The 27564-nt window shown below is 36.7% G+C and overlaps 1 long non-coding RNA gene across 3 annotated transcripts; it reads right to left on the bottom strand.

The window, feature by feature from the left end:
- Nucleotides 1-1529: 1529 nt before the first annotated feature.
- Nucleotides 1530-4610, bottom strand: LOC146699774 (uncharacterized). 3 transcript variants are annotated; one of them, XR_014922473.1, is made up of 5 exons: nt 4329-4610; nt 3845-3908; nt 3334-3486; nt 2877-2967; nt 1530-2282 (listed from the first exon to the last, which is right to left on the bottom strand). It is a non-coding gene; the product is annotated as an uncharacterized LOC146699774 (long non-coding RNA). The 3 variants fall into 3 exon arrangements; XR_014922474.1 differs by having other exon boundaries at nt 3845-3880; XR_014922472.1 differs by lacking the exon at nt 4329-4610 and having other exon boundaries at nt 3845-4304.
- Nucleotides 4611-27564: the final 22954 nt, after the last annotated feature.

Genomic DNA, 27564 nt, shown 5'->3' with positions numbered 1-27564 from the left:
TTGGAAATCTTAGCTCAAACAGCTGCAAAACCTGTTTGCCCAGCACGGGGATATTGAGTTCTATAAGATAAAGCCATAAACATGTTTGTCTGAGTCTTCTATCAAAAGTTACAGCGATTTATATGAAGTTGTTCAAAAACGCTTTCTTTCGCCAAGACAGTGCGTTTCTCACTGTTACATGCATTTGAATGGGGAACTCGACCGAAACAAAGTATAGGTTTTCATTATGTGAATAACTTGGAAATCTTAGCTCAAACAGCTGCAAAACCTGTTTTCCCAGCACGGAGACCTTGAGTTCTATAATATAAGGCCATAAACATGTTTGTCTGAGTCTTCTATCAAAAGTTACAGCTATTTCTATGAAGTTGTACAAAAACGCTTTCTTTCGCCAAGACAGTGCGTTTCTCACTGTTACATGCATTTGAATGGGGAACTCGACCGAAACAAAGTATAGGTTTTCATTATGTGAATAACTTGGAAATCTTAGCTCAAACAGCTGCAAAACCTGTTTGCCCAGCACGGGAACCTTGAGTTCTATAAGATAAAGCCATAAAAATGTGTATCCGAGGCTTCTATCAAAAGTTACAGCTATTTCTATGAAGTTTTACAAAAACGCTTTCTTTCGCCAAGACAGTGCGTTTCTCACTGTTACATGCATTTGAATGGGGAACTCGACCGAAACAAAGTATAGGTTTTCATTATGTGAATAACTTGGAAATCTTAGCTCAAACAGCTGCAAAACCTGTTTGCCCAGCACGGGAACCTTGAGTTCTACACTGAAAAAAATATGTTGTTGGATTTACTTAATTCAATGGTGGACATTTGTTGCACACAGATGTTTTGCTTTGGCAGCAACTTAAACAATTGAATTAAATTAACACAATTTATTCATGTTCAATAAACTTGTGCAATTTGTGTTGATAAAATGTGACTTAAACATGTTTTGATGAAGTAATTTGAGCTCTTGAAATATTTTAATCCTTCACAATTTTCTCACGTTATCCCAACACGATTCAATAACTTTTACCCAATACTACTTGGTCACTTAAATACTACATGTTATCTTCAAATTACATTTTGCTATTATATTCTAGTATCAAATACACAATTTTCAAATGGAGGCCTTATAACAGATTGTATTGTTCTCTTCCAAGATGGTTGCTGGCATCCACCAGTAACCTTTCAAAACAACATGTCTAATTTCACTGCAGTAGGTAAAGAATTAAACTGACATTACTCCTCTACTGAATCTATATAAATCAACAGTTAAATAATGTCAGTTCTTCCGTGTTCTCTGGAATCAATCACAGCAAAGAAATTGGACTGTTTCTTTTGAAAAATGTTGGGAAAGAACAATACAAAACATTCTATTTAAGGCCTCTAACGTCAAGATTCAGTTAAACAACAATTATGACTAAACAATTTGAGGTAATGTTAGTTTCCATTAACATTAAATTAGGTTACTGAATTGGCAAACACCTTCCTATTAACACTACCCATTTTACCCCAATAACTAAAGAAATTAGCACTTGCAGGTCAAAACCTTTATTCAAGAGACGCAAAAATAACATTGATACAGTGACTGTCAAAAATTACAGCACTGATCATACTGTGACATCTTGGTTCAAAACAGCACACTTAGAAATATTCAACGTTCTTTACTTCAACTGAATGAAACTGAAAATACCATTTCACACGACCCATATGGGATATTTAGACTGTATAACTGTTCACGCTACATCTCTTCACTAGTAAAAGAAAGAAAAAATACAAAGAGAAATTTAAAAATGCTGCCAAACAGACAAACAGAACTTGTACAGAGCAAAAGGAAAAACAAACAACAACAAAAAAACGGCTCGTCCTCATGGCAGTTGCAGAGTATATAAAAATGAACCCTGCGATCCGTTCCTGGAATTGAGCTTCAAAAATGCAGCAGAACAAGTGTGAGATTTAAATGTCCTCTCACCTAGAGCTGGTCACCTCACATGCATAACAGTGAGCTTCGTTGCAGGAGCAGTTTTGTCTTAGTTGTGAGCTTTTCTTGAGAGCTGAGTTGCATCCAACTCCATTACCACCCATTGAATCACCTCAAAAGTGTAGCAGAGTTGTGATGGGTAACTCATGTTGAAGGAATAAAAAAGGTCCAAACAGCATGGCTACTGCAAAGGTCACGTTATCCAGATCTTGAAGAACAACATCAGAAAAGTCATTGCCTGCCGCATCCTCTGGAGACAGATGTTCATTGTGGTTTTCTCAATCTGTGCAGTGGCCTCAGTCAAGTCCTGGTTAAACACAAAACATTTCTTTAAGATTCCTTTTTAAACTCATCTCTTTTGAATCTACCAGTTCTAATGTTAGAGTAATTTAAACCAATGCAAGCAACATAGTAAATAGCTATAGCCAAAGAGTGGCCTGCCATGCTGCCATTCATGGTCTAACAGAGTTTCTAAGAGAGGGTGAAAAACATAATAATTTCAAATGCTTTACATTAGTTTTTGTTAGAAAGACACCGGCCCATCAGAAATCCAGGTTTTGTCACTCAGAAGATGTTAGAATTTAGACTTTCAGCCCCACAATTTGGTTAGCTGTTGGTCAGTTGGTCATTTTTTCAAACAAAAGCTAATATAAATATTGGTGGGATTTTCCTTTGTTCATTAGAATGACAAATTTAAAGTTTTTTCACACTGATGTGACCCCTAATACAGGGGTGAGGGTGGGGCCTCAAGGGGGGGTGGCCGAGTTCACTACCAGGCCTCATGTGAACTTCAAATTATTAAAGAGGACTACTGGTCCTAACCAGTCCAATGAGGATCAAGTGGATAACTAAATGCATTTTTAAATGTTGCAAAGCCACAATCTACTCATAAAACACTCACCATGAACTCCTGCACCAAGATGTTGCAATTGTCTTTCACACAGATGCGGAGCACTTTGATGAGGGACTCCGAGCATTAATGTCATCCTTGACTATTATAACAAAGAAAACAGAGATTTGTGAACTTTTCAGTAGCACAGAAGAAAATGATCCCAGACAAAAACTCTTGACTTTTTAAACCAGTCAACATGCAACACCAGCATCTACAAAGCAATATCAAAAGTTCCTGTTTGACATCAACTTTATGGATATATAGTTTCCAGAACATTTATTTTTAAAAAAAGATAATTTTTTCTCAGTGGGCCAGTAAATGCATGACGAAAATTATGGCATCCTTTTAGTGGAATCATTACTCACAGGTAATAGTTGACTGTTTCAATGGATGTAGCATAAAAATCTTTTACTGACCTAATGCAATACATATACACTTTGTAGTTAAAGAATTTTAAAGTTCTTACTGTCATTATGGCAGCTACATCCTTTAGCTTTGTGCCCTGTTCCCCCGATCACTTTGCAAACACTTTCAGCAGACTGTCAGAGAAAAACTCAGCTCCGTCAGAAACCTTGACTGTAAAGGCATGGTTGGGATGCACTGGAATGCTGCATTTTATCTGAAATGACATAAAATTATTTTGAAATAACAGCAGGCACTGTGCTTGGTTAATCAGTAATGTTTTGTTGAATAAAAACTGTGTTTCCAGATCTTATGGGATTAAAAAAAATCCAAAGATGTTTGTTTCTGATTTGCAACCCAACAACCCACAAGTTACAACCTCATTTCAGTTCAAGTGTGCATTAATGCGAGTCCAGTAATCACCTTTCTGGCAATACATACAGGTATAAGTTAAACCTATGGCAGATTTTGGATCTCTCAGTTGTATTAATAGGGTGAGTATGCATGCACCTAATAATTATAAAAAACCCATTATAATTAAGTTACAGAAACGAAAATAGAATATACTTTCTTACCATAACACCTTGAACCCACAATCCATCAGCTGACTCCTGGTGAAATGCAGAATAGAGGTCATCTCTCAATGTGCAGCAAAAAAAACAAAAACAAAAACAAAAGGACAGCAGGTGAGGGCAGGAGGGGTAGGGATGTAAGCTAGCATAATGCTGCTGATGATATTAGCTAAAGCTGTTCAATGTCCAAAATCTCACTAACACCACGGTGCAGTAAATACACAATGTAACTGAAGAGTCAGTTGACAAATCTATTCACACAGAAAACCAAATTATGTTATGAGTGCCTCGTAATTAGGTTTAATGTGATATTACGGCTCTTGTGCCAAAGACAAATTCAAATGAAAAAGCGCCAATTCTTTGACAACAGATAAAACAGCAAATAAGCTAACGGCTCTTTTTTAGCATGTTACATGGCGACACTCTAGACGTTTAACTACATTTGGCTGAAATATGGTAAAAATGAATTAAAAAAATCAAGACATACCAAAAACGTAGAGTTGGCTGCTCGACTTGACTGAGATGGATGCCTTTTTTAAACCACGATCCAAAGCCCGCGAGATGAAATCACGCGTGGTTTCACGAGATTTAACGTTGCTATCTTATTGACTTACTTCACCTGAACATGATATGAACAATTTAATACACCCTTTCTGCATATCATGTAGTTTTTACACTATATAGTTACATTTAACTTTAAAACATGAGGCAATTGTGTTAAATGCATGCAAGATGCTTACATAAATCCAAGAGATGGCCAGTCCCTTTTTTTCAGTGTATAAGATAAAGCCATAAACATGTGTATCCGAGTCTTCTATCAAAAGTTACAGCTATTCATATGAAGTTGTACAAAAACGCTTTCTTTCGCCAAGACAGTGCATTTCTCACTGTTACATGCATTTGAATGGGGAACTCGACCGAAACAAAGTATAGGTTTTCATTATGTGAATAACTTGGAAATCTTAGCTCAAACAGCTGCAAAACCTGTTTGCCCAACACGGGAACCTTGAGTTCTATAAGATAAAGCCATAAACATGTTTGTCTGAGTCTTCTATCAAAAGTTACAGCTATTTATATGAAGTTGTACAAAAACGCTTTCTTTCGCCAAGACAGTGCGTTTCTCACTGTTACATGCATTTGAATGGGGAACTCGACCGAAACAAAGTATACGTTTTCATTATGTGAATAACTTGGAAATCTTAGCTCAAACAGCTGCAAAACCTGTTTGCCCAGCACGGGAACCTTGAGTTCTATAAGATAAAGCCATAAACATGTGTATCCGAGTCTTCTATCAAAAGTTACAGCTATTCATATGAAGTTGTACAAAAACGCTTTCTTTCGCCAAGACAGTGCGTTTCTCACTGTTACATGCATTTGAATGGGGAACTCGACCGAAACAAAGTATAGGTTTTCATTATGTGAATAACTTGGAAATCTTAGCTCAAACAGCTGCAAAACCTGTTTGCCCAGCACGGGGATATTGAGTTCTATAAGATAAAGCCATAAACATGTTTGTCTGAGTCTTCTATCAAAAGTTACAGCGATTTATATGAAGTTGTTCAAAAACGCTTTCTTTCGCCAAGACAGTGCGTTTCTCACTGTTACATGCATTTGAATGGGAAACTCGACCGAAACAAAGTATAGGTTTTCATTATGTGAATAACTTGGAAATCTTAGCTCAAACAGCTGCAAAACCTGTTTTCCCAGCACGGAGACCTTGAGTTCTATAATATAAGGCCATAAACATGTTTGTCTGAGTCTTCTATCAAAAGTTACAGCTATTTCTATGAAGTTGTACAAAAACGCTTTCTTTCGCCAAGACAGTGCGTTTCTCACTGTTACATGCATTTGAATGGGGAACTCGACCGAAACAAAGTATAGGTTTTCATTATGTGAATAACTTGGAAATCTTAGCTCAAACAGCTGCAAAACCTGTTTGCCCAGCACGGGAACCTTGAGTTCTATAAGATAAAGCCATAAAAATGTGTATCCGAGGCTTCTATCAAAAGTTACAGCTATTTCTATGAAGTTTTACAAAAACGCTTTCTTTCGCCAAGACAGTGCGTTTCTCACTGTTACATGCATTTGAATGGGGAACTCGACCGAAACAAAGTATAGGTTTTCATTATGTGAATAACTTGGAAATCTTAGCTCAAACAGCTGCAAAACCTGTTTGCCCAGCACGGGAACCTTGAGTTCTATAAGATAAAGCCATAAACATGTGTATCCGAGTCTTCTGTCAAAAGTTACAGCTATTCATATGAAGTTGTACAAAAACGCTTTCTTTCGCCAAGACAGTGCGTTTCTCACTGTTACATGCATTTGAATGGGGAACTCGACCGAAACAAAGTATAGGTTTTCATTATGTGAATAACTTGGAAATCTTAGCTCAAACAGCTGCAAAACCTGTTTGCCCAACACGGGAACCTTGAGTTCTATAAGATAAAGCCATAAACATGTTTGTCTGAGTCTTCTATCAAAAGTTACAGCTATTTATATGAAGTTGTACAAAAACGCTTTCTTTCGCCAAGACAGTGCGTTTCTCACTGTTACATGCATTTGAATGGGGAACTCGACCGAAACAAAGTATACGTTTTCATTATGTGAATAACTTGGAAATCTTAGCTCAAACAGCTGCAAAACCTGTTTGCCCAGCACGGGAACCTTGAGTTCTATAAGATAAAGCCATAAACATGTGTATCCGAGTCTTCTATCAAAAGTTACAGCTATTCATATGAAGTTGTACAAAAACGCTTTCTTTCGCCAAGACAGTGCGTTTCTCACTGTTACATGCATTTGAATGGGGAACTCGACCGAAACAAAGTATAGGTTTTCATTATGTGAATAACTTGGAAATCTTAGCTCAAACAGCTGCAAAACCTGTTTGCCCAGCACGGGAACCTTGAGTTCTATAAGATAAAGCCATAAACATGTGTATCCGAGTCTTCTATCAAAAGTTACAGCTATTTCTATGAAGTTGTACAAAAACGCTTTCTTTCGCCAAGACAGTGCGTTTCTCACTGTTACATGCATTTGAATGGGGAACTCGACCGAAACAAAGTATAGGTTTTCATTATGTGAATAACTTGGAAATCTTAGCTCAAACAGCTGCAAAACCTGTTTGCCCAGCACGGGAATCTTGAGTTCTATAAGATAAAGCCATAAACATGTGTATCCGAGGCTTCTATCAAAAGTTACAGCTATTCATATGAAGTTGTACAAAAACGCTTTCTTTCGCCAAGACAGTGCGTTTCTCACTGTTACATGCATTTGAATGGGGAACTCGACCGAAACAAAGTATAGGTTTTCATTATGTGAATAACTTGGAAATCTTAGCTCAAACAGCTGCAAAACCTGTTTTCCCAGCACGGGAACCTTGAGTTCTATAAGATAAAGCCATAAACATGTGTATCCGAGTCTTCTATCAAAAGTTACAGCTATTCATATGAAGTTGTACAAAAACGCTTTCTTTCGCCAAGACAGTGCGTTTCTCACTGTTACATGCATTTGAATGGGGAACTCGACCGAAACAAAGTATAGGTTTTCATTATGTGAATAACTTTTAAATGTTAGCTCAAACAGCTGCAAAACCTGTTTTCCCAGCACGGAGACCTTGAGTTCTATAATATAAGGCCATAAACATGTTTGTCTGAGTCTTCTATCAAAAGTTACAGCTATTTCTATGAAGTTGTACAAAAACGCTTTCTTTCGCCAAGACAGTGCGTTTCTCACTGTTACATGCATTTGAATGGGGAACTCGACCGAAACAAAGTATAGGTTTTCATTATGTGAATAACTTGGAAATCTTAGCTCAAACAGCTACAAAACCTGTTTTCCCAGCACGGGAACCTTGAGTTCTATAATATAAGGCCATAAACATGTTTGTCTGAGTCTTCTATCAAAAGTTACAGCTATTTCTATGAAGTTGTACAAAAACGCTTTCTTTCGCCAAGACAGTGCGTTTCTCACTGTTACATGCATTTGAATGGGGAACTCGACCGAAACAAAGTATAGGTTTTCATTATGTGAATAACTTGGAAATCTTAGCTCAAACAGCTGCAAAACCTGTTTTCCCAGCACGGGGACCTTGAGTTCTATAATATAAGGCCATAAACATGTTTGTCTGAGTCTTCTATCAAAAGTTACAGCTATTTCTATGAAGTTGTACAAAAACGCTTTCTTTCGCCAAGACAGTGCGTTTCTCACTGTTACATGCATTTGAATGGGTAACTCGACCGAAACAAAGTATAGGTTTTCATTATGTGAATAACTTGGAAATCTTAGCTCAAACAGCTGCAAAACCTGTTTGCCCAGCACGGAGACCTTGAGTTCTATAAGATAAAGCCATAAACATGTGTATCCGAGTCTTCTATCAAAAGTTACAGCTATTCATATGAAGTTGTACAAAAACGCTTTCTTTCGCCAAGACAGTGCGTTTCTCACTGTTACATGCATTTGAATGGGGAACTCGACCGAAACAAAGTATAGGTTTTCATTATGTGAATAACTTGAAAATCTTAGCTCAAACAGCTGCAAAACCTGTTTTCCCAGCACGGGGACCTTGAGTTCTATAATATAAGGCCATAAACATGTTTGTCTGAGTCTTCTATCAAAAGTTACAGCTATTTCTATGAAGTTGTACAAAAACGCTTTCTTTCGCCAAGACAGTGCGTTTCTCACTGTTACATGCATTTGAATGGGGAACTCGACCGAAACAAAGTATAGGTTTTCATTATGTGAATAACTTGGAAATCTTAGCTCAAACAGCTGCAAAACCTGTTTTCCCAGCACGGAGACCTTGAGTTCTATAATATAAGACCATAAACATGTTTGTCTGAGTCTTCTATCAAAAGTTACAGCTATTTCTATGAAGTTGTACAAAAACGCTTTCTTTCGCCAAGACAGTGCGTTTCTCACTGTTACATGCATTTGAATGGGGAACTCGACCGAAACAAAGTATAGGTTTTCATTATGTGAATAACTTGGAAATCTTAGCTCAAACAGCTGCAAAACCTGTTTTCCCAGCACGGGAACCTTGAGTTCTATAAGATAAAGCCATAAACATGTGTATCCGAGTCTTCTATCAAAAGTTACAGCTATTTCTATGAAGTTGTACAAAAACGCTTTCTTTTGCCAAGACAGTGCGTTTCTCACTGTTACATGCATTTGAATGGGGAACTCGACCGAAACAAAGTATAGGTTTTCATTATGTGAATAACTTGGAAATCTTAGCTCAAACAGCTGCAAAACCTGTTTGCCCAGCACGGGAATCTTGAGTTCTATAAGATAAAGCCATAAACATGTGTATCCGAGGCTTCTATCAAAAGTTACAGCTATTCATATGAAGTTGTACAAAAACGCTTTCTTTCGCCAAGACAGTGCGTTTCTCACTGTTACATGCATTTGAATGGGGAACTCGACCGAAACAAAGTATAGGTTTTCATTATGTGAATAACTTGGAAATCTTAGCTCAAACAGCTGCAAAACCTGTTTGCCCAGCACGGGAACCTTGAGTTCTATAAGATAAAGCCATAAACATGTGTATCCGAGTCTTCTATCAAAAGTTACAGCTATTCATATGAAGTTGTACAAAAACGCTTTCTTTCGCCAAGACAGTGCGTTTCTCACTGTTACATGCATTTGAATGGGGAACTCGACCGAAACAAAGTATAGGTTTTCATTATGTGAATAACTTGGAAATCTTAGCTCAAACAGCTGCAAAACCTGTTTGCCCAACACGGGAACCTTGAGTTCTATAAGATAAAGCCATAAACATGTTTGTCTGAGTCTTCTATCAAAAGTTACAGCTATTTATATGAAGTTGTACAAAAACGCTTTCTTTCGCCAAGACAGTGCGTTTCTCACTGTTACATGCATTTGAATGGGTAACTCGACCGAAACAAAGTATAGGTTTTCATTATGTGAATAACTTGGAAATCTTAGCTCAAACAGCTGCAAAACCTGTTTGCCCAGCACGGGAACCTTGAGTTCTATAAGATAAAGCCATAAACATGTGTATCCGAGTCTTTTATCAAAAGTTACAGCTATTCATATGAAGTTGTACAAAAACGCTTTCTTTCGCCAAGACAGTGCGTTTCTCACTGTTACATGCATTTGAATGGGGAACTCGACCAAAACAAAGTATAGGTTTTCATTATGTGAATAACTTGGAAATCTTAGCTCAAACAGCTGCAAAACCTGTTTGCCCAGCACGGGAACCTTGAGTTCTATAAGATAAAGCCATAAACATGTGTATCCGAGTCTTCTATCAAAAGTTACAGCTATTTCTATGAAGTTGTACAAAAACGCTTTCTTTCGCCAAGACAGTGCGTTTCTCACTGTTACATGCATTTGAATGGGGAACTCGACCGAAACAAAGTATAGGTTTTCATTATGTGAATAACTTGGAAATCTTAGCTCAAACAGCTGCAAAACCTGTTTGCCCAGCACGGGAATCTTGAGTTCTATAAGATAAAGCCATAAACATGTGTATCCGAGGCTTCTATCAAAAGTTACAGCTATTCATATGAAGTTGTATAAAAACGCTTTCTTTCGCCAAGACAGTGCGTTTCTCACTGTTACATGCATTTGAATGGGGAACTCGACCGAAACAAAGTATAGGTTTTCATTATGCGAATAACTTGGGAATCTTAGCTCAAACAGCTGCAAAACCTGTTTGCCCAGCACGGGAACCTTGAGTTCTATAAGATAAAGCCATAAACATGTGTATCCGAGTCTTCTATCAAAAGTTACAGCTAATCATATGAAGTTGTACAAAAACGCTTTCTTTCGCCAAGACAGTGCGTTTCTCACTGTTACATGCATTTGAATGGGGAACTCGACCGAAACAAAGTATAGGTTTTCATTATGTGAATAACTTGGAAATCTTAGCTCAAACAGCTGCAAAACCTGTTTTCCCAGCACGGAGACCTTGAGTTCTATAATATAAGGCCATAAACATGTTTGTCTGAGTCTTCTATCAAAAGTTACAGCTATTTATATGAAGTTGTACAAAAACGCTTTCTTTCGCCAAGACAGTGCGTTTCTCACTGTTACATGCATTTGAATGGGGAACTCGACCGAAACAAAGTATAGGTTTTCATTATGTGAATAACTTGGAAATCTTAGCTCAAACAGCTGCAAAACCTGTTTGCCCAGCACGGGAACCTTGAGTTCTATAAGATAAAGCCATAAAAATGTGTATCCGAGGCTTCTATCAAAAGTTACAGCTATTTCTATGAAGTTTTACAAAAACGCTTTCTTTCGCCAAGACAGTGCGTTTCTCACTGTTACATGCATTTGAATGGGGAACTCGACCGAAACAAAGTATAGGTTTTCATTATGTGAATAACTTGGAAATCTTAGCTCAAACAGCTGCAAAACCTGTTTGCCCAGCACGGGAACCTTGAGTTCTATAAGATAAAGCCATAAACATGTGTATCCGAGTCTTCTATCAAAAGTTACAGCTATTCATATGAAGTTGTACAAAAACGCTTTATTTCGCCAAGACAGTGCGTTTCTCACTGTTACATGCATTTGAATGGGTAACTCGACCGAAACAAAGTATAGGTTTTCATTATGTGAATAACTTGGAAATCTTAGCTCAAACAGCTGCAAAACCTGTTTGCCCAACACGGGAACCTTGAGTTCTATAAGATAAAGCCATAAACATGTTTGTCTGAGTCTTCTATCAAAAGTTACAGCTATTTATATGAAGTTGTACAAAAACGCTTTCTTTCGCCAAGACAGTGCGTTTCTCACTGTTACATGCATTTGAATGGGGAACTCGACCGAAACAAAGTATACGTTTTCATTATGTGAATAACTTGGAAATCTTAGCTCAAACAGCTGCAAAACCTGTTTGCCCAGCACGGGAACCTTGAGTTCTATAAGATAAAGCCATAAACATGTGTATCCGAGTCTTCTATCAAAAGTTACAGCTATTCATATGAAGTTGTACAAAAACGCTTTCTTTCGCCAAGACAGTGCGTTTCTCACTGTTACATGCATTTGAATGGGGAACTCGACCGAAACAAAGTATAGGTTTTCATTATGTGAATAATTTTAAAATCTTAGCTCAAACGGCTGCAAAACCTGTTTGCCCAGCACGGGGATATTGAGTTCTATAAGATAAAGCCATAAACATGTTTGTCTGAGTCTTCTATCAAAAGTTACAGCGATTTATATGAAGTTGTTCAAAAACGCTTTATTTCGCCAAGACAATGCGTTTCTCACTGTTACATGCATTTGAATGGGAAACTCGCCTGAAACAAAGTATAGGTTTTCATTATGTGAATAATTTTAAAGTCTTAGCTCAAACGGCTGCAAAACCTGTTTGCCCAGCACGGGGATATTGAGTTCTATAAGATAAAGCCATAAACATGTTTGTCTGAGTCTTCTATCAAAAGTTACAGCGATTTATATGAAGTTGTTCAAAAACGCTTTATTTCGCCAAGACAATGCGTTTCTCACTGTTACATGCATTTGAATGGGAAACTCGCCTGAAACAAAGTATAGGTTTTCATTATGTGAATAATTTTAAAATCTTAGCTCAAACGGCTGCAAAACCTGTTCTGTTTGCCCAGCACGGGGATATTGAGTTCTATAAGATAAAGCCATAAACATGTTTGTCTGAGTCTTCTATCAAAAGTTACAGCGATTTATATGAAGTTGTTCAAAAACGCTTTATTTTGCCAAGACAATGCGTTTCTCAATGTTACATGCATTTGAATGGGAAACTCGCCTGAAACAAAGTATAGGTTTTCATTATGTGAATAATTTTAAAATCTTAGCTCAAACGGCTGCAAAACCTGTTTGCCCAGCACGGGGATATTGAGTTCTATAAGATAAAGCCATAAACATGTTTGTCTGAGTCTTCTATCAAAAGTTACAGCGATTTATATGAAGTTGTTCAAAAACGCTTTATTTCGCCAAGACAATGCGTTTCTCACTGTTACATGCATTTGAATGGGAAACTCGCCTGAAACAACGTATAGGTTTTCATTATGTGAATAATTTTAAAATCTTAGCTCAAACGGCTGCAAAACCTGTTTGCCCAGCACGGGGATATTGAGTTCTATAAGATAAAGCCATAAACATGTTTGTCTGAGTCTTCTATCAAAAGTTACAGCGATTTATATGAAGTTGTTCAAAAACGCTTTATTTCGCCAAGACAATGCGTTTCTCACTGTTACATGCATTTGAATGGGAAACTCGCCTGAAACAAAGTATAGGTTTTCATTATGTGAATAATTTTAAAATCTTAGCTCAAACGGCTGCAAAACCTGTTTGCCCAGCACGGGGATATTGAGTTCTATAAGATAAAGCCATAAACATGTTTGTCTGAGTCTTCTATCAAAAGTTACAGCGATTTATATGAAGTTGTTCAAAAACGCTTTATTTCGCCAAGACAATGCGTTTCTCACTGTTACATGCATTTGAATGGGAAACTCGCCTGAAACAAAGTATAGGTTTTCATTATGTGAATAATTTTAAAATCTTAGCTCAAACGGCTGCAAAACCTGTTTGCCCAGCACGGGGATATTGAGTTCTATAAGATAAAGCCATAAACATGTTTGTCTGAGTCTTCTATCAAAAGTTACAGCGATTTATATGAAGTGGTTGAAAAACGCTTTATTTCGCCAAGACAGTGTGTTTCTCACTGTTACATGCATTTGAATGGGAAACTCGCCTGAAACAAAGTATAGATTTTCATTATGTGAATAATTTTAAAATCTTAGCTCAAACGGCTGCAAAACCTGTTCTGTTTGCCCAGCACGGGGATATTGAGTTCTATAAGATAAAGCCATAAACATGTTTGTCTGAGTCTTCTATCAAAAGTTACAGCGATTTATATGAAGTTGTTCAAAAACGCTTTATTTCGCCAAGACGGTGTGTTTCTCACTGTTACATGCATTTGAATGGGAAACTCGCCTGAAACAAAGTATAGATTTTCATTATGTGAATAATTTTAAAATCTTAGCTCAAACGGCTGCAAAACCTGTTCTGTTTGCCCAGCACGGGGATATTGAGTTCTATAAGATAAAGCCATAAACATGTTTGTCTGAGTCTTCTATCAAAAGTTACAGCGATTTATATGAAGTTGTTCAAAAACGCTTTATTTCGCCAAGACAATGCGTTTCTCACTGTTACATGCATTTGAATGGGAAACTCGCCTGAAACAAAGTATAGGTTTTCATTATGTGAATAATTTTAAAATCTTAGCTCAAACGGCTGCAAAACCTGTTTGCCCAGCACGGGGATATTGAGTTCTATAAGATAAAGCCATAAACATGTTTGTCTGAGTCTTCTATCAAAAGTTACAGCGATTTATATGAAGTGGTTGAAAAACGCTTTATTTCGCCAAGACAGTGTGTTTCTCACTGTTACATGCATTTGAATGGGAAACTCGCCTGAAACAAAGTATAGGTTTTCATTATGTGAATAATTTTAAAATCTTAGCTCAAACGGCTGCAAAACCTGTTTGCCCAGCACGGGGATATTGAGTTCTATAAGATAAAGCCATAAACATGTTTGTCTGAGTCTTCTATCAAAAGTTACAGCGATTTATATGAAGTGGTTGAAAAACGCTTTATTTCGCCAAGACAGTGTGTTTCTCACTGTTACATGCATTTGAATGGGAAACTCGCCTGAAACAAAGTATAGGTTTTCATTATGTGAATAATTTTAAAATCTTAGCTCAAACGGCTGCAAAACCTGTTCTGTTTGCCCAGCACGGGGATATTGAGTTCTATAAGATAAAGCCATAAACATGTTTGTCTGAGTCTTCTATCAAAAGTTACAGCGATTTATATGAAGTGGTTGAAAAACGCTTTATTTCGCCAAGACAGTGTGTTTCTCACTGTTACATGCATTTGAATGGGAAACTCGCCTGAAACAACGTATAGGTTTTCATTATGTGAATAATTTTAAAATCTTAGCTCAAACGGCTGCAAAACCTGTTTGCCCAGCACGGGGATATTGAGTTCTATAAGATAAAGCCATAAACATGTTTGTCTGAGTCTTCTATCAAAAGTTACAGCGATTTATATGAAGTTGTTCAAAAACGCTTTATTTCGCCAAGACAATGCGTTTCTCACTGTTACATGCATTTGAATGGGAAACTCGCCTGAAACAACGTATAGGTTTTCATTATGTGAATAATTTTAAAATCTTAGCTCAAACGGCTGCAAAACCTGTTTGCCCAGCACGGGGATATTGAGTTCTATAAGATAAAGCCATAAACATGTTTGTCTGAGTCTTCTATCAAAAGTTACAGCGATTTATATGAAGTTGTTCAAAAACGCTTTATTTCGCCAAGACAATGCGTTTCTCACTGTTACATGCATTTGAATGGGAAACTCGCCTGAAACAAAGTATAGGTTTTCATTATGTGAATAATTTTAAAATCTTAGCTCAAACGGCTGCAAAACCTGTTTGCCCAGCACGGGGATATTGAGTTCTATAAGATAAAGCCATAAACATGTTTGTCTGAGTCTTCTATCAAAAGTTACAGCGATTTATATGAAGTTGTTCAAAAACGCTTTATTTCGCCAAGACAATGCGTTTCTCACTGTTACATGCATTTGAATGGGAAACTCGCCTGAAACAAAGTATAGGTTTTCATTATGTGAATAATTTTAAAATCTTAGCTCAAACGGCTGCAAAACCTGTTTGCCCAGCACGGGGATATTGAGTTCTATAAGATAAAGCCATAAACATGTTTGTCTGAGTCTTCTATCAAAAGTTACAGCGATTTATATGAAGTTGTTCAAAAACGCTTTATTTCGCCAAGACAATGCGTTTCTCACTGTTACATGCATTTGAATGGGAAACTCGCCTGAAACAAAGTATAGGTTTTCATTATGTGAATAATTTTAAAATCTTAGCTCAAACGGCTGCAAAACCTGTTTGCCCAGCACGGGGATATTGAGTTCTATAAGATAAAGCCATAAACATGTTTGTCTGAGTCTTCTATCAAAAGTTACAGCGATTTATATGAAATTGTTCAAAAACGCTTTATTTCGCCAAGACAATGCGTTTCTCACTGTTACATGCATTTGAATGGGAAACTCGCCTGAAACAAAGTATAGGTTTTCATTATGTGAATAATTTTAAAATCTTAGCTCAAACGGCTGCAAAACCTGTTTGCCCAGCACGGGGATATTGAGTTCTATAAGATAAAGCCATAAACATGTTTGTCTGAGTCTTCTATCAAAAGTTACAGCGATTTATATGAAGTGGTTGAAAAACGCTTTATTTCGCCAAGACAGTGTGTTTCTCACTGTTACATGCATTTGAATGGGAAACTCGCCTGAAACAAAGTATAGATTTTCATTATGTGAATAATTTTAAAATCTTAGCTCAAACGGCTGCAAAACCTGTTTGCCCAGCACGGGGATATTGAGTTCTATAAGATAAAGCCATAAACATGTTTGTCTGAGTCTTCTATCAAAAGTTACAGCGATTTATATGAAGTTGTTCAAAAACGCTTTATTTCGCCAAGACAATGCGTTTCTCACTGTTACATGCATTTGAATGGGAAACTCGCCTGAAACAACGTATAGGTTTTCATTATGTGAATAATTTTAAAATCTTAGCTCAAACGGCTGCAAAACCTGTTCTGTTTGCCCAGCACGGGGATATTGAGTTCTATAAGATAAAGCCATAAACATGTTTGTCTGAGTCTTCTATCAAAAGTTACAGCGATTTATATGAAGTTGTTCAAAAACGCTTTATTTCGCCAAGACAATGCGTTTCTCACTGTTACATGCATTTGAATGGGAAACTCGCCTGAAACAAAGTATAGGTTTTCATTATGTGAATAATTTTAAAATCTTAGCTCAAACGGCTGCAAAACCTGTTTGCCCAGCACGGGGATATTGAGTTCTATAAGATAAAGCCATAAACATGTTTGTCTGAGTCTTCTATCAAAAGTTACAGCGATTTATATGAAGTGGTTGAAAAACGCTTTATTTCGCCAAGACAGTGTGTTTCTCACTGTTACATGCATTTGAATGGGAAACTCGCCTGAAACAAAGTATAGGTTTTCATTATGTGAATAATTTTAAAATCTTAGCTCAAACGGCTGCAAAACCTGTTTGCCCAGCACGGGGATATTGAGTTCTATAAGATAAAGCCATAAACATGTTTGTCTGAGTCTTCTATCAAAAGTTACAGCGATTTATATGAAGTGGTTGAAAAACGCTTTATTTCGCCAAGACAATGCGTTTCTCACTGTTACATGCATTTGAATGGGAAACTCGCCTGAAACAAAGTATAGATTTTCATTATGTGAATAATTTTAAAATCTTAGCTCAAACGGCTGCAAAACCTGTTCTGTTTGCCCAGCACGGGGATATTGAGTTCTATAAGATAAAGCCATAAACATGTTTGTCTGAGTCTTCTATCAAAAGTTACAGCGATTTATATGAAGTGGTTGAAAAACGCTTTATTTCGCCAAGACAGTGTGTTTCTCACTGTTACATGCATTTGAATGGGAAACTCGCCTGAAACAAAGTATAGGTTTTCATTATGTGAATAATTTTAAAATCTTAGCTCAAACGGCTGCAAAACCTGTTTGCCCAGCACGGGGATATTGAGTTCTATAAGATAAAGCCATAAACATGTTTGTCTGAGTCTTCTATCAAAAGTTACAGCGATTTATATGAAGTTGTTCAAAAACGCTTTATTTCGCCAAGACAATGCGTTTCTCACTGTTACATGCATTTGAATGGGAAACTCGCCTGAAACAAAGTATAGGTTTTCATTATGTGAATAATTTTAAAATCTTAGCTCAAACGGCTGCAAAACCTGTTTGCCCAGCACGGGGATATTGAGTTCTATAAGATAAAGCCATAAACATGTTTGTCTGAGTCTTCTATCAAAAGTTACAGCGATTTATATGAAGTTGTTCAAAAACGCTTTATTTCGCCAAGACAATGCGTTTCTCACTGTTACATGCATTTGAATGGGAAACTCGCCTGAAACAAAGTATAGGTTTTCATTATGTGAATAATTTTAAAATCTTAGCTCAAACGGCTGCAAAACCTGTTTGCCCAGCACGGGGATATTGAGTTCTATAAGATAAAGCCATAAACATGTTTGTCTGAGTCTTCTATCAAAAGTTACAGCGATTTATATGAAGTTGTTCAAAAACGCTTTATTTCGCCAAGACAATGCGTTTCTCACTGTTACATGCATTTGAATGGGAAACTCGCCTGAAACAACGTATAGGTTTTCATTATGTGAATAATTTTAAAATCTTAGCTCAAACGGCTGCAAAACCTGTTCTGTTTGCCCAGCACGGGGATATTGAGTTCTATAAGATAAAGCCATAAACATGTTTGTCTGAGTCTTCTATCAAAAGTTACAGCGATTTATATGAAGTTGTTCAAAAACGCTTTATTTCGCCAAGACAATGCGTTTCTCACTGTTACATGCATTTGAATGGGAAACTCGCCTGAAACAAAGTATAGGTTTTCATTATGTGAATAATTTTAAAATCTTAGCTCAAACGGCTGCAAAACCTGTTTGCCCAGCACGGGGATATTGAGTTCTATAAGATAAAGCCATAAACATGTTTGTCTGAGTCTTCTATCAAAAGTTACAGCGATTTATATGAAGTGGTTGAAAAACGCTTTATTTCGCCAAGACAGTGTGTTTCTCACTGTTACATGCATTTGAATGGGAAACTCGCCTGAAACAAAGTATAGGTTTTCATTATGTGAATAATTTTAAAATCTTAGCTCAAACGGCTGCAAAACCTGTTTGCCCAGCACGGGGATATTGAGTTCTATAAGATAAAGCCATAAACATGTTTGTCTGAGTCTTCTATCAAAAGTTACAGCGATTTATATGAAGTGGTTGAAAAACGCTTTATTTCGCCAAGACAATGCGTTTCTCACTGTTACATGCATTTGAATGGGAAACTCGCCTGAAACAAAGTATAGATTTTCATTATGTGAATAATTTTAAAATCTTAGCTCAAACGGCTGCAAAACCTGTTCTGTTTGCCCAGCACGGGGATATTGAGTTCTATAAGATAAAGCCATAAACATGTTTGTCTGAGTCTTCTATCAAAAGTTACAGCGATTTATATGAAGTGGTTGAAAAACGCTTTATTTCGCCAAGACAGTGTGTTTCTCACTGTTACATGCATTTGAATGGGAAACTCGCCTGAAACAAAGTATAGGTTTTCATTATGTGAATAATTTTAAAATCTTAGCTCAAACGGCTGCAAAACCTGTTTGCCCAGCACGGGGATATTGAGTTCTATAAGATAAAGCCATAAACATGTTTGTCTGAGTCTTCTATCAAAAGTTACAGCGATTTATATGAAGTTGTTCAAAAACGCTTTATTTCGCCAAGACAATGCGTTTCTCACTGTTACATGCATTTGAATGGGAAACTCGCCTGAAACAAAGTATAGGTTTTCATTATGTGAATAATTTTAAAATCTTAGCTCAAACGGCTGCAAAACCTGTTTGCCCAGCACGGGGATATTGAGTTCTATAAGATAAAGCCATAAACATGTTTGTCTGAGTCTTCTATCAAAAGTTACAGCGATTTATATGAAGTTGTTCAAAAACGCTTTATTTCGCCAAGACAATGCGTTTCTCACTGTTACATGCATTTGAATGGGAAACTCGCCTGAAACAAAGTATAGGTTTTCATTATGTGAATAATTTTAAAATCTTAGCTCAAACGGCTGCAAAACCTGTTTGCCCAGCACGGGGATATTGAGTTCTATAAGATAAAGCCATAAACATGTTTGTCTGAGTCTTCTATCAAAAGTTACAGCGATTTATATGAAATTGTTCAAAAACGCTTTATTTCGCCAAGACAATGCGTTTCTCACTGTTACATGCATTTGAATGGGAAACTCGCCTGAAACAAAGTATAGGTTTTCATTATGTGAATAATTTTAAAATCTTAGCTCAAACGGCTGCAAAACCTGTTTGCCCAGCACGGGGATATTGAGTTCTATAAGATAAAGCCATAAACATGTTTGTCTGAGTCTTCTATCAAAAGTTACAGCGATTTATATGAAGTGGTTGAAAAACGCTTTATTTCGCCAAGACAGTGTGTTTCTCACTGTTACATGCATTTGAATGGGAAACTCGCCTGAAACAAAGTATAGGTTTTCATTATGTGAATAATTTTAAAATCTTAGCTCAAACGGCTGCAAAACCTGTTTGCCCAGCACGGGGATATTGAGTTCTATAAGATAAAGCCATAAACATGTTTGTCTGAGTCTTCTATCAAAAGTTACAGCGATTTATATGAAGTTGTTCAAAAACGCTTTATTTCGCCAAGACAATGCGTTTCTCACTGTTACATGCATTTGAATGGGAAACTCGCCTGAAACAAAGTATAGGTTTTCATTATGTGAATAATTTTAAAATCTTAGCTCAAACGGCTGCAAAACCTGTTTGCCCAGCACGGGGATATTGAGTTCTATAAGATAAAGCCATAAACATGTTTGTCTGAGTCTTCTATCAAAAGTTACAGCGATTTATATGAAGTTGTTCAAAAACGCTTTATTTCGCCAAGACAATGCGTTTCTCACTGTTACATGCATTTGAATGGGAAACTCGCCTGAAACAAAGTATAGGTTTTCATTATGTGAATAATTTTAAAATCTTAGCTCAAACGGCTGCAAAACCTGTTTGCCCAGCACGGGGATATTGAGTTCTATAAGATAAAGCCATAAACATGTTTGTCTGAGTCTTCTATCAAAAGTTACAGCGATTTATATGAAGTGGTTGAAAAACGCTTTATTTCGCCAAGACAGTGTGTTTCTCACTGTTACATGCATTTGAATGGGAAACTCGCCTGAAACAAAGTATAGATTTTCATTATGTGAATAATTTTAAAATCTTAGCTCAAACGGCTGCAAAACCTGTTTGCCCAGCACGGGGATATTGAGTTCTATAAGATAAAGCCATAAACATGTTTGTCTGAGTCTTCTATCAAAAGTTACAGCGATTTATATGAAGTTGTTCAAAAACGCTTTATTTCGCCAAGACAATGCGTTTCTCACTGTTACATGCATTTGAATGGGAAACTCGCCTGAAACAACGTATAGGTTTTCATTATGTGAATAATTTTAAAATCTTAGCTCAAACGGCTGCAAAACCTGTTTGCCCAGCACGGGGATATTGAGTTCTATAAGATAAAGCCATAAACATGTTTGTCTGAGTCTTCTATCAAAAGTTACAGCGATTTATATGAAGTGGTTGAAAAACGCTTTATTTCGCCAAGACAGTGTGTTTCTCACTGTTACATGCATTTGAATGGGAAACTCGCCTGAAACAAAGTATAGATTTTCATTATGTGAATAATTTTAAAATCTTAGCTCAAACGGCTGCAAAACCTGTTTGCCCAGCACGGGGATATTGAGTTCTATAAGATAAAGCCATAAACATGTTTGTCTGAGTCTTCTATCAAAAGTTACAGCGATTTATATGAAGTTGTTCAAAAACGCTTTATTTCGCCAAGACAATGCGTTTCTCACTGTTACATGCATTTGAATGGGAAACTCGCCTGAAACAACGTATAGGTTTTCATTATGTGAATAATTTTAAAATCTTAGCTCAAACGGCTGCAAAACCTGTTTGCCCAGCACGGGGATATTGAGTTCTATAAGATAAAGCCATAAACATGTTTGTCTGAGTCTTCTATCAAAAGTTACAGCGATTTATATGAAGTTGTTCAAAAACGCTTTATTTCGCCAAGACAATGCGTTTCTCACTGTTACATGCATTTGAATGGGAAACTCGCCTGAGACAAAGTATAGGTTTTCATTATGTGAATAATTTTAAAATCTTAGCTCAAACGGCTGCAAAACCTGTTTGCCCAGCACGGGGATATTGAGTTCTATAAGATAAAGCCATAAACATGTTTGTCTGAGTCTTCTATCAAAAGTTACAGCGATTTATATGAAGTGGTTGAAAAACGCTTTATTTCGCCAAGACGGTGTGTTTCTCACTGTTACATGCATTTGAATGGGAAACTCGCCTGAAACAAAGTATAGATTTTCATTATGTGAATAATTTTAAAATCTTAGCTCAAACGGCTGCAAAACCTGTTCTGTTTGCCCAGCACGGGGATATTGAGTTCTATAAGATAAAGCCATAAACATGTTTGTCTGAGTCTTCTATCAAAAGTTACAGCGATTTATATGAAGTTGTTCAAAAACGCTTTATTTCGCCAAGACAATGCGTTTCTCACTGTTACATGCATTTGAATGGGAAACTCGCCTGAAACAAAGTATAGGTTTTCATTATGTGAATAATTTTAAAATCTTAGCTCAAACGGCTGCAAAACCTGTTTGCCCAGCACGGGGATATTGAGTTCTATAAGATAAAGCCATAAACATGTTTGTCTGAGTCTTCTATCAAAAGTTACAGCGATTTATATGAAGTGGTTGAAAAACGCTTTATTTCGCCAAGACAGTGTGTTTCTCACTGTTACATGCATTTGAATGGGAAACTCGCCTGAAACAAAGTATAGGTTTTCATTATGTGAATAATTTTAAAATCTTAGCTCAAACGGCTGCAAAACCTGTTTGCCCAGCACGGGGATATTGAGTTCTATAAGATAAAGCCATAAACATGTTTGTCTGAGTCTTCTATCAAAAGTTACAGCGATTTATATGAAGTGGTTGAAAAACGCTTTATTTCGCCAAGACAATGCGTTTCTCACTGTTACATGCATTTGAATGGGAAACTCGCCTGAAACAAAGTATAGATTTTCATTATGTGAATAATTTTAAAATCTTAGCTCAAACGGCTGCAAAACCTGTTCTGTTTGCCCAGCACGGGGATATTGAGTTCTATAAGATAAAGCCATAAACATGTTTGTCTGAGTCTTCTATCAAAAGTTACAGCGATTTATATGAAGTGGTTGAAAAACGCTTTATTTCGCCAAGACAGTGTGTTTCTCACTGTTACATGCATTTGAATGGGAAACTCGCCTGAAACAAAGTATAGGTTTTCATTATGTGAATAATTTTAAAATCTTAGCTCAAACGGCTGCAAAACCTGTTTGCCCAGCACGGGGATATTGAGTTCTATAAGATAAAGCCATAAACATGTTTGTCTGAGTCTTCTATCAAAAGTTACAGCGATTTATATGAAGTGGTTGAAAAACGCTTTATTTCGCCAAGACAGTGTGTTTCTCACTGTTACATGCATTTGAATGGGAAACTCGCCTGAAACAAAGTATAGGTTTTCATTATGTGAATAATTTTAAAATCTTAGCTCAAACGGCTGCAAAACCTGTTTGCCCAGCACGGGGATATTGAGTTCTATAAGATAAAGCCATAAACATGTTTGTCTGAGTCTTCTATCAAAAGTTACAGCGATTTATATGAAGTTGTTCAAAAACGCTTTATTTCGCCAAGACAATGCGTTTCTCACTGTTACATGCATTTGAATGGGAAACTCGCCTGAAACAAAGTATAGGTTTTCATTATGTGAATAATTTTAAAATCTTAGCTCAAACGGCTGCAAAACCTGTTTGCCCAGCACGGGGATATTGAGTTCTATAAGATAAAGCCATAAACATGTTTGTCTGAGTCTTCTATCAAAAGTTACAGCGATTTATATGAAGTGGTTGAAAAACGCTTTATTTCGCCAAGACAGTGTGTTTCTCACTGTTACATGCATTTGAATGGGAAACTCGCCTGAAACAAAGTATAGGTTTTCATTATGTGAATAATTTTAAAATCTTAGCTCAAACGGCTGCAAAACCTGTTTGCCCAGCACGGGGATATTGAGTTCTATAAGATAAAGCCATAAACATGTTTGTCTGAGTCTTCTATCAAAAGTTACAGCGATTTATATGAAGTTGTTCAAAAACGCTTTATTTCGCCAAGACAATGCGTTTCTCACTGTTACATGCATTTGAATGGGAAACTCGCCTGAAACAACGTATAGGTTTTCATTATGTGAATAATTTTAAAATCTTAGCTCAAACGGCTGCAAAACCTGTTTGCCCAGCACGGGGATATTGAGTTCTATAAGATAAAGCCATAAACATGTTTGTCTGAGTCTTCTATCAAAAGTTACAGCGATTTATATGAAGTTGTTCAAAAACGCTTTATTTCGCCAAGACAATGCGTTTCTCACTGTTACATGCATTTGAATGGGAAACTCGCCTGAAACAACGTATAGGTTTTCATTATGTGAATAATTTTAAAATCTTAGCTCAAACGGCTGCAAAACCTGTTTGCCCAGCACGGGGATATTGAGTTCTATAAGATAAAGCCATAAACATGTTTGTCTGAGTCTTCTATCAAAAGTTACAGCGATTTATATGAAGTTGTTCAAAAACGCTTTATTTCGCCAAGACAATGCGTTTCTCACTGTTACATGCATTTGAATGGGAAACTCGCCTGAGACAAAGTATAGGTTTTCATTATGTGAATAATTTTAAAATCTTAGCTCAAACGGCTGCAAAACCTGTTTGCCCAGCACGGGGATATTGAGTTCTATAAGATAAAGCCATAAACATGTTTGTCTGAGTCTTCTATCAAAAGTTACAGCGATTTATATGAAGTTGTTCAAAAACGCTTTATTTCGCCAAGACAATGCGTTTCTCACTGTTACATGCATTTGAATGGGAAACTCGCCTGAAACAACGTATAGGTTTTCATTATGTGAATAATTTTAAAATCTTAGCTCAAACGGCTGCAAAACCTGTTTGCCCAGCACGGGGATATTGAGTTCTATAAGATAAAGCCATAAACATGTTTGTCTGAGTCTTCTATCAAAAGTTACAGCGATTTATATGAAGTTGTTCAAAAACGCTTTATTTCGCCAAGACAATGCGTTTCTCACTGTTACATGCATTTGAATGGGAAACTCGCCTGAAACAACGTATAGGTTTTCATTATGTGAATAATTTTAAAATCTTAGCTCAAACGGCTGCAAAACCTGTTTGCCCAGCACGGGGATATTGAGTTCTATAAGATAAAGCCATAAACATGTTTGTCTGAGTCTTCTATCAAAAGTTACAGCGATTTATATGAAGTTGTTCAAAAACGCTTTATTTCGCCAAGACAATGCGTTTCTCACTGTTACATGCATTTGAATGGGAAACTCGCCTGAAACAACGTATAGGTTTTCATTATGTGAATAATTTTAAAATCTTAGCTCAAACGGCTGCAAAACCTGTTTGCCCAGCACGGGGATATTGAGTTCTATAAGATAAAGCCATAAACATGTTTGTCTGAGTCTTCTATCAAAAGTTACAGCGATTTATATGAAGTTGTTCAAAAACGCTTTATTTCGCCAAGACAATGCGTTTCTCACTGTTACATGCATTTGAATGGGAAACTCGCCTGAGACAAAGTATAGGTTTTCATTATGTGAATAATTTTAAAATCTTAGCTCAAACGGCTGCAAAACCTGTTTGCCCAGCACGGGGATATTGAGTTCTATAAGATAAAGCCATAAACATGTTTGTCTGAGTCTTCTATCAAAAGTTACAGCGATTTATATGAAGTTGTTCAAAAACGCTTTATTTCGCCAAGACAATGCGTTTCTCACTGTTACATGCATTTGAATGGGAAACTCGCCTGAAACAACGTATAGGTTTTCATTATGTGAATAATTTTAAAATCTTAGCTCAAACGGCTGCAAAACCTGTTTGCCCAGCACGGGGATATTGAGTTCTATAAGATAAAGCCATAAACATGTTTGTCTGAGTCTTCTATCAAAAGTTACAGCGATTTATATGAAGTTGTTCAAAAACGCTTTATTTCGCCAAGACAATGCGTTTCTCACTGTTACATGCATTTGAATGGGAAACTCGCCTGAAACAAAGTATAGGTTTTCATTATGTGAATAATTTTAAAATCTTAGCTCAAACGGCTGCAAAACCTGTTTGCCCAGCACGGGGATATTGAGTTCTATAAGATAAAGCCATAAACATGTTTGTCTGAGTCTTCTATCAAAAGTTACAGCGATTTATATGAAGTGGTTGAAAAACGCTTTATTTCGCCAAGACAGTGTGTTTCTCACTGTTACATGCATTTGAATGGGAAACTCGCCTGAAACAAAGTATAGATTTTCATTATGTGAATAATTTTAAAATCTTAGCTCAAACGGCTGCAAAACCTGTTTGCCCAGCACGGGGATATTGAGTTCTATAAGATAAAGCCATAAACATGTTTGTCTGAGTCTTCTATCAAAAGTTACAGCGATTTATATGAAGTTGTTCAAAAACGCTTTATTTCGCCAAGACAATGCGTTTCTCACTGTTACATGCATTTGAATGGGAAACTCGCCTGAGACAAAGTATAGGTTTTCATTATGTGAATAATTTTAAAATCTTAGCTCAAACGGCTGCAAAACCTGTTTGCCCAGCACGGGGATATTGAGTTCTATAAGATAAAGCCATAAACATGTTTGTCTGAGTCTTCTATCAAAAGTTACAGCGATTTATATGAAGTGGTTGAAAAACGCTTTATTTCGCCAAGACGGTGTGTTTCTCACTGTTACATGCATTTGAATGGGAAACTCGCCTGAAACAAAGTATAGATTTTCATTATGTGAATAATTTTAAAATCTTAGCTCAAACGGCTGCAAAACCTGTTCTGTTTGCCCAGCACGGGGATATTGAGTTCTATAAGATAAAGCCATAAACATGTTTGTCTGAGTCTTCTATCAAAAGTTACAGCGATTTATATGAAGTTGTTCAAAAACGCTTTATTTCGCCAAGACAATGCGTTTCTCACTGTTACATGCATTTGAATGGGAAACTCGCCTGAAACAAAGTATAGGTTTTCATTATGTGAATAATTTTAAAATCTTAGCTCAAACGGCTGCAAAACCTGTTTGCCCAGCACGGGGATATTGAGTTCTATAAGATAAAGCCATAAACATGTTTGTCTGAGTCTTCTATCAAAAGTTACAGCGATTTATATGAAGTGGTTGAAAAACGCTTTATTTCGCCAAGACAGTGTGTTTCTCACTGTTACATGCATTTGAATGGGAAACTCGCCTGAAACAAAGTATAGGTTTTCATTATGTGAATAATTTTAAAATCTTAGCTCAAACGGCTGCAAAACCTGTTTGCCCAGCACGGGGATATTGAGTTCTATAAGATAAAGCCATAAACATGTTTGTCTGAGTCTTCTATCAAAAGTTACAGCGATTTATATGAAGTGGTTGAAAAACGCTTTATTTCGCCAAGACGGTGTGTTTCTCACTGTTACATGCATTTGAATGGGAAACTCGCCTGAAACAAAGTATAGATTTTCATTATGTGAATAATTTTAAAATCTTAGCTCAAACGGCTGCAAAACCTGTTCTGTTTGCCCAGCACGGGGATATTGAGTTCTATAAGATAAAGCCATAAACATGTTTGTCTGAGTCTTCTATCAAAAGTTACAGCGATTTATATGAAGTTGTTCAAAAACGCTTTATTTCGCCAAGACAATGCGTTTCTCACTGTTACATGCATTTGAATGGGAAACTCGCCTGAAACAAAGTATAGGTTTTCATTATGTGAATAATTTTAAAATCTTAGCTCAAACGGCTGCAAAACCTGTTTGCCCAGCACGGGGATATTGAGTTCTATAAGATAAAGCCATAAACATGTTTGTCTGAGTCTTCTATCAAAAGTTACAGCGATTTATATGAAGTGGTTGAAAAACGCTTTATTTCGCCAAGACAGTGTGTTTCTCACTGTTACATGCATTTGAATGGGAA

Source organism: Copadichromis virginalis, linkage group LG10 (assembly GCF_057382275.1).
Source record: "Copadichromis virginalis isolate Kocher_CV1m ecotype Utaka linkage group LG10, C_Virginalis_male_GT1.1, whole genome shotgun sequence".
NCBI lineage: Eukaryota > Metazoa > Chordata > Actinopteri > Cichliformes > Cichlidae > Copadichromis > Copadichromis virginalis.
This window is presented reverse-complemented; position numbering and strand designations above follow the sequence as displayed.